Below are 10749 nucleotides of genomic sequence, written 5' to 3'. Positions count from 1 at the left end.
TGGTATTTTTTATGGCAGCCAGAGCTCTACCTCACGCCCGCCACGTCACACTCACCCGGTGTAACGTGAGCATGCTACCTAGGGCTCCCTTTAGCACCTGTCATTCCGTCTCATAATCGAATTGGTTGTTCACCTGCCTGTTTCGAGCGCCAGGCTTAAACTACCAGTTGGGGTGGAAACCACACGTGATTGATTTTTTGGATCTCGCCTGTCCCTAACCCAATCTAGAGTCATACACTTAGCAGGCGTGTTTGTAAAAGTTGGCTGAAATTTTTTGAGGGCTTGGTTTGAATATGTCTCTAGCAATTTTACAGTTTGCGAACGTATTCTCGTTCCAAAAACAGTTTAAAATCAACTTGGCTTCTCAAATGTTAGTAATTGTCAAACATTTTAAATTGCCATCTAGCCATATTGCAATTAGAGCAAACATACGATGCATCGGCTGTGCTAACGAGAGAGCCATTTCAATTTCCACATTTCTCTCTGTATTTGCGAATGTTTTATCAGCATTCAGACCATACACCTAAGTTATTGAAATGCCTTTAAGTGCGTATACGAGGATGTTAATAATTAACTACCCTCTGTCGAGCTCTTACAGTCTTGTAAACCCACAGTGTCAGGCTATGCTAAGTGCATCATATGTGTGTTATAACTTAATCTTCACAGAACACTGCAATATAAGTGTTTTTATTCCAGATTTATAGAAAGGAAAATGGACTCCTACAGAGATGGAGTCACTCCCTCGGGCTCTTCGGCAGGTGAATGGTAGCAGCGGGCTTTGAGGTCAGGTTGTCTGAGTCTGCAGCCCATGACTGACACATTTTCTGTGAGTGATTAAGAGTCGGCTTATCTTCCCTAAGATCCAGGAGTAAGCCTGTTTCCTTTTTTGATGCATCATCCCTCAGTGCACCGAAAAGCAACCATATCCTTAGAGTTCATCTTATTTCTCGACTGGGGAGGCCTCCCTGAGGACAGAAGTTACAATTTAGGGGACATTTCAGGTCGTGTGACAGGGCAGGCTGCAGTGAGAAACGACCTCAAAATCCCGAAGGCCCGCAACAACCAATACTGTGTCTCTAGTTCACATCGTGACTTTTGCTGGTCATTTGAGACTCAGTTTCACGTCCAGAACCCACGCTGGTGACAACTTTCATCCAAAACATTGCCTATCTCCATATGGAGGTAAAAAGAGGGCAGTGAAAACCTGGAATGACTCTGCTGGCCAAAGTCACGTGGCCGAGCCTAAAATCATGGCCTGGGAATGACGATCCCTTAACCAGGACTGCTTTCAACAATATTACAGCCTAGCAGAGAATTCTCTTTCACTGTGAAAGAAACGCATTATTTCAACGTGGCAGGAACATGTTTGTTGTTTTTCCATAAATCCGCAGCACGGTCCTACTTCGGCCACAACGCTTGTTGTATAATTTAAAACGAGAACTTAGAATTTCATCTAAGAACTTAGAATTCAGGGAATACATATTTTAAGGTGTTTGAAACAGAGGACTTTTTTAATAAGGAAAACCACACGAATATAATAAAACGAATTTTCCAAAATTCAAATACACTCTTCTATGGATGTGCATATTCTATTTCCTGAATCATGGTCATCGATTCAAAAAAATAGAAGTATTTTCTCCACTAAATTTTGGCCTTGTGTCTTTACTACAGCTCTCTAAGGCAGCGTTCAGCCCGTTTGGTTTTATTTCTCTGTTCTGGAGGCCGGAAGTTCAAGATCAGGTGCCAGTCGAGTTGGTTCTGGCGAGGGCTGCTTTCTGGCTCAGAGGTGGCTGTCTTTTCCATGTAACCTCATATGGCAGAAGGGGCTCGGGAGAACTCTGGGGTGGGAGGGGTCTCTTTATAAGAGCACCCAGCGCCTTCGTGGGGCTCCGCCCTCAGGACCTTGTCACCGTCCAGAGGCCGTGCCTCCTAACACCATCACATTCGGATTTAGGTTTCAACATAAGAATGTGTAGGGACACAAATATGTAGTCCACAGCCCTGGAAGAGATGAAGATTTGAATGGACAGACCGGGTAAAGCAGGCTGCTCAGGCCAAGTGAAACAAAAGGCCGAGTAAAGGATAATTTGTGTTTTCTCTCTCCCTCCCTCCTTCTCCCTCTCTCTCTCCCTCGTCCCCTCACCTTCCCCCGCCTGACTGCATGGGTCCTCTGTCTTAAGTCTTGGACTCTGATTGGAACCACAGCATCAGCTCTCCTGATCTTCAGCTTGCCAGCTGCAGATCTTGAGACTTCTCAGACTCCGTAATTGCCATGAGCCAATTCTTATAATATATATCCCTTATAATTTATACACGTATGTGTATGGATGTGCATGTGTATATATATAAACATATTCTGTGTCTCTAGAGAACTCTGACTTAGACAAACAGATTAGATCTTCTTGCTATACAGATGGGAACACTGTGGTTTCTGGGCTCCAGACTCCTGGGCTGGGCTGAGCCAGCAGCAGGGCAGAAGGCTTGCTGTGTGAGTTAAAATTGGCCAGCGCCCCCGTGACCCCAGCCCAGGGTGGCACAGAGAAGTGTGGCCTTTGTTGCCTGTGGCAGCTCCATGAACCTAACCTGGCTGGGGGAGTCTCTCAGAGGCCTGTCTGGCCTCCACCGAGTGGAGTGGAGGGGCCTCCGCCCTCCAACTAGGCGGGCGACAGGCAGGCGGCATCCAGCCTTCAGACGGTTTGGCTGCTAGCAGGGGACTTTCAAGGACAAGGTCAGAGATTAGTCCAGTTGGCTCTCTCTGTACCAGCCAAAATATTCTCAACTATAATTAAAACAAAAATGAAAACAGCCAAATAAAATGTCAGGGCCCAAACTTTCCATGCCTTAAATCCGATAACCCGTCTTAATATCAAGGAATCAAACAAGGTCAAGAAAATAATTTCGTTCGGCCGAAGTGACCCACACTCTCGGTGACACAGAGGGTGTCTAATCTAAGCAGAAGCACGTGGTGAATGGCCTGGCCGCCCCCGCCACGGCGGTCCTACAGGAAGTCAGCCTGCAGTTACACAGGCCCAGTGTGACATACCAAGGCTACCAGGTCCCCAAAAAGGAGCTCGTCGTCCCCAACGACAGGCAATGTAAGTCAAAACCGTCATGGCGGGTCAGAGTTTTCCAATGTGAGGAATTATGTGTCTATATCAACACTTGAGTCCACTCCTATTTGTTTCTGAAAGCATCGTACATTCGTATGTCAGCAAGTGTACGTGGGATGATGTATTTGTATAAGTTCATCATTAAATTCGCACCTTTCTGCGCTTGGCATAGGAAGAACGTAATATGGCTACTGCTGTCACACAGGTGAACAGAACCCACAGGCGGCCTTCCGTCTGGGCAGCTGCTGCCCACCTGTCGGATGTCCGAGAGTCCGCAGTTCGTGCGGCCCGTCCATGGCTACGGTCATGGCTACGGTCTCCAGCGCACGCTTCGCTCCTTTTCCGTTTTAAATTCTCCTGGATGCATTGCTGCGTCTTTGGCCTTCTCCCGAGAGCCAGGGGCCACTCAGCCTCACATCCAGGGTACTTCCCGGAGACGTTCCAGAGCCTTCGTGTAAAGATGACGTGATAAGAAGGGACACCAGGCCCACGTGACGACAGTGATAGTGATAAGTCTTGGTAAACGTTCCCGATGAGCTCACACGGCTGCAACAGTTGATAGCCGTTGCGCGTGTGACTTTGAGCTTTGGGGATTTCAGTCACATCAGCGAAAGGAAATGTGGGTCTTCGAGAACGTTCTCGCATCCTCCGACGCACCCCGATGATCAGGGCTCCCTCCACCTGCGTGTAGAGCCCTAACTCTCTCAGAGGTGCCAGGAGGAGGAGGAGACAGAAAATAGAAAGTTACAGAAGGAGGGGCAGGAGACGAAGGGTTTGACCCCGGCCTTGTTCTGCTGGCGTGCCAGGTGCGTGAGCGTGAGGGCCGAGCTCTCGGGTGAACTGCCGTCTGGGACCCCGGCTTCATCCTGCGCGCCGGGCAGGTGTCACATCAGGAGTGCACACGCAGGCTGGCTCGTGACCCTCAAAGTGCCGCTTTTGTGTGTGTTTCTTCTCCTGCTCAGTTTTTTGTGACATTAGGAAGCCCAGATAAGAGTGACTGTCCACTCTGGAGCCCTTGAAGAGAAAGTAGAAAGTGAAATGGGTTTTCCTACTTTCTTATACACTATTCTGTGGACAAGGAGCAGTTACTGCGTACGCCCTTAGTTCTGTGAAAACTCTCAGCACATATGTTATTCACTGAGTTTTTCCAACTTCTAATTATTATTATTATTATTATTATTATTATTATTTAGGCGAGGCAACCCTCAGTTGACTTCACAGATTGCAAGGAACTTGTCAGTTTACAATCCCTTATTTTTTAATATTTTTTACGTTTATAAGGTCTGGTTTTCCTAGGTGGTCTCCCATCCAAGTACTAACCAGGCCTGACCCTGCTTAGCTTCCGAGATCAGACGGGATCGGGCACGTTCCGGGTGGCATGGCCGTAAACCCCACTTCAGGTTATTTAATGTGGGATGATAAGTAACCTGAACGGCGACATTGGCTTACACTTTTCGCACGTGTAGATGCAGGACCTGTGTTGCCTGTGTGTCTCTGAATTAGTGCATTCCAGAAAAAGCAGGAGCAAAACAGAAATAATTTTATCAAATTATGTCACGGTAGTTTCTCAATGACTTGGGAAGGGATTTTTTTTTCATCCTTTATATTTTCATGAACATGTCACTGGTTTTAGCCAAGTGCGAGAAGACCAGACCAGATCTGTAAAAATTTTACCCGGCACGGAGGCCACTGTTTAAGCCACTGGCAAGAGAACGACCAGACACCACATTCTTGGTGAAAAGCCTCTTTTCCAGAGAGCGTGCATTCGAGAAGAAAATAAAACTTGAATTGCTGTTCACAAAGCAGGATTTGAAAGGCCGACGGAAGGAGCGGGTTCCATGGGAAACGGAGGAGGGGAAGAAAAGGCTGGACGGGCTCGCCCAAGCGGAGCTGGCCGCGGCTTCAGGTTCTTTCAAAGATGCCGGGAACCTCGGGCACCGAGTCCTTTTCTCTCCTAGAGGAGACTCAGGGCCAAGCGACAGCTCGGTCACTGGACACGCACTTCTCCAACGCACGGCCCTACTTGGAAACCACTAAAAAGGGAAGCTCAAGGCCCTCCCTCCCGCAGCGAGTCCCTTGTGGGATCAGCGAGAAGCCCATAAAGCTCTTAGTCAAAGGGTCTTCCACCTGGATGCCGTGAACCTCTAGAAGCTCCGTGAAGGGGCTGTCGGGGATCTGTGAAAGCCCCCAAATTTAGGCTGCAGCTAAGTCCAGGCAGAGCTCAGAAGAAGGGTCCCATGCCAGCCTGGTCATAGGCAGAAGACACGGTCACACCTCACCCACCGTTCTGTGCGCACGCTTTACTCTTTGCTCGTGCACAGAGTTGACGCCCACCAACCCGCAGGTCTGCATTTCGTTTTCCTTGGCTGTGCATAAAGTGAATCCCACGAGTCCTCACTTTCACAGAATCTAGTCGCCCTCGGCGTTAAAGAGATCGCCAGCTCCTGACAAACGCAGAGTCAGTAAGCTGTTCTGTGTCAAAATTCACGGGAAAGAGCATCTTCTGAAAAACGACTTGTGGACACTGTGAAAACCCCCTCGAGGCATTTCGGACGCAGACAGCTGCCTCCTGGTGACGGCGGACAGAGGGGAAGGTTCTAGAGCATCCCATCTGGAAGTCACTCCAGGATCCAGCCTCCGGCTACATCACGTGCTGCGGTCTGCTCCATGGGACCGCGGTCCTTAGCCGAGGTCTTTACCTGACACATCTGAGTTATCTACTCTTTTTAGACATTTAGAAATGCCCGCCTGTGTTAAAGTAGGGCCTGTGGAATAACACACGTGAGCAGCTTGTTTCCTGTCACTTCCTGGGCACTCTCATCTTTGGAGGATGGACGTGTTCGGCTTGCTCTCGTGGAGCCTCACGCTGCCTGTCCCGGTGGGCGGCCGGGCGACACTGGTCGACACCGTGAGCCGCCAGGCGGGGTCGGGCTGTCTAACCACTGTTCTTTGCGTACCTGGTGTCTGCTTAAAAGGACGAACAAGTCTCAAGCACCCACCATATATTTAAAGCAGAGGTAGTGACACAATCTCTTCATAACTGCCCTTTCCTTAGGTTACACGAAGGACCTTCGTTGATCTACCTCTCGGAGTCCTTTTATTATAACCAATAGAAAAGAAGCAGCTCGTCCATGGGATTGTTAAGACACTTTTGAGCAGGCCACATCAGGACTCGTTCGCTGGGTTGGTGCCAGAGGGAGAAGGAAATGTGAGATGGGAATCGTGCAAACAGTCGACGGACCGAGGCTTCCCGTTTGTTCATCTCTGCTCCACAAACAGAGACAAATAAGCCAGTGGACAGCAACGTCCCCTCTCGCTAGTGAGCCGATCGTTCCCACAGAAGCACCATACTCTGTCGTATTTCTCTTTAAACTGATCATCAAGGGGAGGCAGCACTTTGATTTATTCTGTCAACATCTTCATTCCGAGTCCTGCTGCTGTTTTCTTCAGGCCCTTGACCTGTGAGGCTCCTGGGATTTTTCCGCAGTGGAGTTAAGTGACATCAATCACGACTAGGCCAGAGCGGAGGAATCACAGCGGTCAGGCGTAAGCACAGAACGAGTGTCTCTGTCTCAAGTCAAAACATCGCAGGGATCGTCGGCAGGAGTGTGGCCGCCAGGGCTGGCCGAAGCTGAGCACAGCTCCGGACATGGGCAGGACGCCTCACGTCCTTCTGACGTTCCGTGCGTGTCTGAGCTCCCGGGATATAACGCTGTTCCCCAGCCGGGTTGTCCGTGAACCTCACGAGAGACACAACTACTCAATCTCTGGCCAGACGTCGCCCCTCGTGGAGCAGTAGGAAGAACGAAGCGCAAACCCACCCCCGAACACGCCTGATCCCCTCGGAACGAACCTCCGGCCCTTCCGTGACGGAAGGGGCCCCGTGTGGCAAACCGGCCACCGAGGGGCTGGCTGTCCTCAAGATACAGTCCTCATCCAAGGGTCGGCAGTGGTCTCCGTTACTGGCAGTCGCAGAGGCTCCCTAAGACTCAGGAAGGAGGAATCTATAATTGTGGGCTCGTCACAGCCGTCACCGCTCCCCCACGGTCACGTGCCAAGTGTGCCAGCACTGAGGTCGACCAGTGTCAACTGGCCAAATCCTGAACGCCTCCTCCGTGGTGGGTGTGCCCCGGCGGGTGTTAACAGGTGACGAAACTATCTTCGCATTTCATTCCATTCCTACATCTCCAGCCTCATGTCTCTGCCCCAAACTTCCCGGTCCCCAGCCATGCAATCTTCGGCCCTCCGGGGCGCTGGCGAGGTGGCCGTGCCGTTTGCCGCTGCAAGTCAGCGAGTATTTTAAGCTCCATTATTTCTTCTTCGTCGCAAAGCAGGCAGCCAGGTTCGCCATGCCAAGTTCTGCCCATTTCGGTGATTTTTCTCTCACTACTATCTTTCTAGGCCCCCCTAACGGGGCATGGACTAGCTCAGGCCGTTGTCAAGTTAGGTTCCACGGACTGAGCTGATACATCCGTAAACCCAGCTCCAATATCTCCCTCTTCCGTTTTGAGATTAACTCCATGGATTTCTGTCCAATCCTGTTCCTCGGTGCCTGCGGGCTTCATCTTTTCCATTCTAGAAGGCCATATCTCTGCCAGCATCCCATCGTAATCATCGAAACTGTCAAAATCTGAGACAGATCTGAGATTTTGCCCTCGAACGCGAACAGGTCAGCCGGACGCAGTTCCAAAGATGCCGGCACGAAACCCTGGGTCAGTGACCAATGACAGCAGCAACAGCAGCTGCTACAGTATCCGTATTTTCACTGATCCCCCGAAACCTACCTGCCCCCCCGAGGCTTCGCAATGACGGCTGGGTAACGTGTGTGTGCGCACGGGGCTGTATTACAGGAGGTGAGCCCCACGCTGAGAGCACAGCTCCTCACGACAGACAGGAAGACTACCTGGCCGCCACTCCAGAGAGGGACAGCACCGGTCGCTCTGCTCCCTACACAAGTATCCTAGAAAAGGTAATCTGTGACAAAGGCATAAGTGCCTCCGCTCACAGGACACTCGGTATATGAGAGACCCACGGAGAACTGTCACCCGACATAACCACTTCTGGAACTTACCCTGCAGATAAACTGCATGTGCGCAAAAAACTACTAATAATAATGTACATACGGGGATAGTCATGAAGGCGCTATTTGTAACAGTAAAATATCACAAACGACGTAAATGGCAATTAACAGAAACTCGTCAGATAAACTGCAGGACCTCCAAACAATGGAATGGAATACTATGCAGTCACTAAAAAGAAAAAAGCGGCTCTGTTTGTGTACATATTTGTGTACAACCCATAATAAGTTTTTAAAAAGCAAGATAGAGAGAAGGCTGTATAGTGCATAGTAAACTAAATTTATATACAAAAATTAAGAATGTGTTTTATAGATATTTGCATGGGCATGAAATATCTCTAAAAAGAGATATAAAAACTAATAACTATAGTTGCATCTGGGGAAAAAGCTGAGAGACAGAGTTTAGAGGGAGGCTTATTTTATATTATAAGCTCCGTTGTATACGTAAACTTTTTAAACATATGCCTATGCTAAGCATTCAAAACGATTATACACATTTTTTAAAAACTGGAATGTCGCATCTTCTGAGGGGCCCTCACAAGACGCTGCAGATGGAGTGTGGGAATGAATGGCTTTTGTTTTGGAAAGTTGCTTGATGGACCGTTTTGATTGAAAAAAGTAAAATCCCCTGCCGATGGCCTCGAAGGAAAAGATGGCTCTGCATAATAAAGCAACGCCATCTTTTTTTTTAAAGTGCAAATTTCAAGTTTTCAGGGAGGGAGGAAAAGGAAGAGAGTTTGTGGTCACATGATACGACCAGACCGGTCTCTGAACAAAAAAGCTGTCGGTGAGGATGACGCGGTGACACTCTGAAGCTGGGCAGCGCTGGACGTGAAGCCACCTTCTTTTCCGTGTTCTGCTGTAATCCATTCCGTTATTCCCAACCATCAGCTTCATGGTCTACTGCATATAATCCTAGAGAGAAAGCCCATTGTTTATATACGCGTAAAGTCTACCCCATATCCACGAAGTTGTACTGATGCTTCTTTGTAGAATGCGAAGGGAAGAAAATGCTCTGCACGCTGTGCTTGGAGCATCAAATTTACTAAACCTGTCATTACTAATACGAGAACAAACTAATATTATGAGCCACCAGGCTCACGTGACACAACATAAATATAGTATCACCTATTCTTACCAAAAATGTCTAATCGGTTTATAGAAAATACTGAGGATAGAGAAACAAGTTAAATGACACCTCAAAGAAAAATCAGACAGACCAAGTGATCATGTTACTCTTTCAACTTTTTAGCATGCTTGAAATTTTTCCCAACAAACAGCTGGCATGGAGATCAGGTTTGAGTGGGACTTCATGCAAGAGGCTAGAGAAGATGCTAAGTACTACGCGGGAATCTTTGGAATGTCCCAGAAACTCAGGTGAGCTCTTGAACCATTCTCTTGAATATTTTTCAAAGGGTGCCCCCAGGAGGACTTCATTCCATCAATACTTTATAAGCGCGTACCACATGTCAATTGTTTGCCGCGGTAAACAAGAAAGTTGAAACTGCACGCGGATAAAGTTTCCAGCGGGGAAGACCCGGGTTTTGTGCACAGGCCCTAAGAAGCCTAGCAGCCCCGTCGCCCTGTCCAAGGAATCCGGCCTGGAGCGAGCGGTTCGCCCCAAGCCCCCAGAGATTTGTCATTTGTCAAGGCGGTCCCATTCCCACTTACTTGCCAATGACTGTCCTCGGGGTGGCCGGGCGAGCCAGGTCTGGTGAATGTGATGTAAGAGAAAGTCTGTTGGGGGCTGCCCTCCTTGCTAACAGAGGGGACGACGTGACGGAAAGCTCTTTGCCCTGAGCCGTTTCCTTCCCGCGTGGGCTCTGCCATGGGAATGCGGGGTGCTTTGAGCCGGGGCATGCACCATTACCTGGGACTGAAGACATCGCTAACACGTGAAAAGTGGCAGAGTAGAAAGAAGAAAGAGCCTGGGCCTCCGTGACTTCACTGGGGCAGGAGCCAACCCAGGAGCACCCCCACCGCCCCCCCAAGCTGCCTCACAGACGTCCCTACCAAGCCCATGTGGACCCTCGGGCGGGCGGGCCGCCGCTTAACGTCTGACGAGCTGTTCCGCACTCACGACTATATCTTAGGGTTAAACATGTGCTCGGTGATTCGTCTACGGTTATAAACAGCTTGGTGGCGTTCTTCACAGTAAAAGTAAATTTAAAACAAACTTTAATATCCACTTAAAGAATGTGGGTTAAGCAACGTACAATCGTATGGAACAATACAAGTCAGCTCTTAAATACAATACCGTAAGGAGTATGCAGTGCCATGGAGAGATGCTGATGAAGCGTTACTGTGAGGGAAAAAATTAGGTCCGAAACAGGACGTACGTTACGGTTCTCTGTGCAGAACACACGTGTACGCACAGAGACACACAGAGAGACAAAGGGGATGAACCAAAGTCCTAACGGCCGTTATCTCTGGGTGACGGGGCTGTGGACTTTTTTCCCTTATTTCCACCTATTTGTATTTTCTGATTTTTCTCCAGTAAACACGTGCTTCTTCCCTGTATTTTCCGCAGAGCCCAGAATGGCCTTGCGCCACAGCAAGTAT

At 49.0% G+C, this 10749-nt stretch overlaps 1 pseudogene; it reads right to left on the bottom strand.

The window, feature by feature from the left end:
- Window positions 1-4381: 4381 nt before the first annotated feature.
- LOC120610031 (uncharacterized) lies at window positions 4382-4500 on the bottom strand (annotated as a pseudogene).
- Between the last annotated feature and the right edge of the window lie 6249 nt (window positions 4501-10749).

This window comes from Pteropus medius, unplaced genomic scaffold, assembly GCF_902729225.1.
Source record: "Pteropus medius unplaced genomic scaffold, Ma_sr-lr_union100, whole genome shotgun sequence".
In the NCBI taxonomy this organism is placed as follows: domain Eukaryota; kingdom Metazoa; phylum Chordata; class Mammalia; order Chiroptera; family Pteropodidae; genus Pteropus; species Pteropus medius.
The sequence above is the reverse complement of the archived record's forward strand: the minus strand, read 5'-3'. Positions and strand labels throughout refer to the sequence as shown.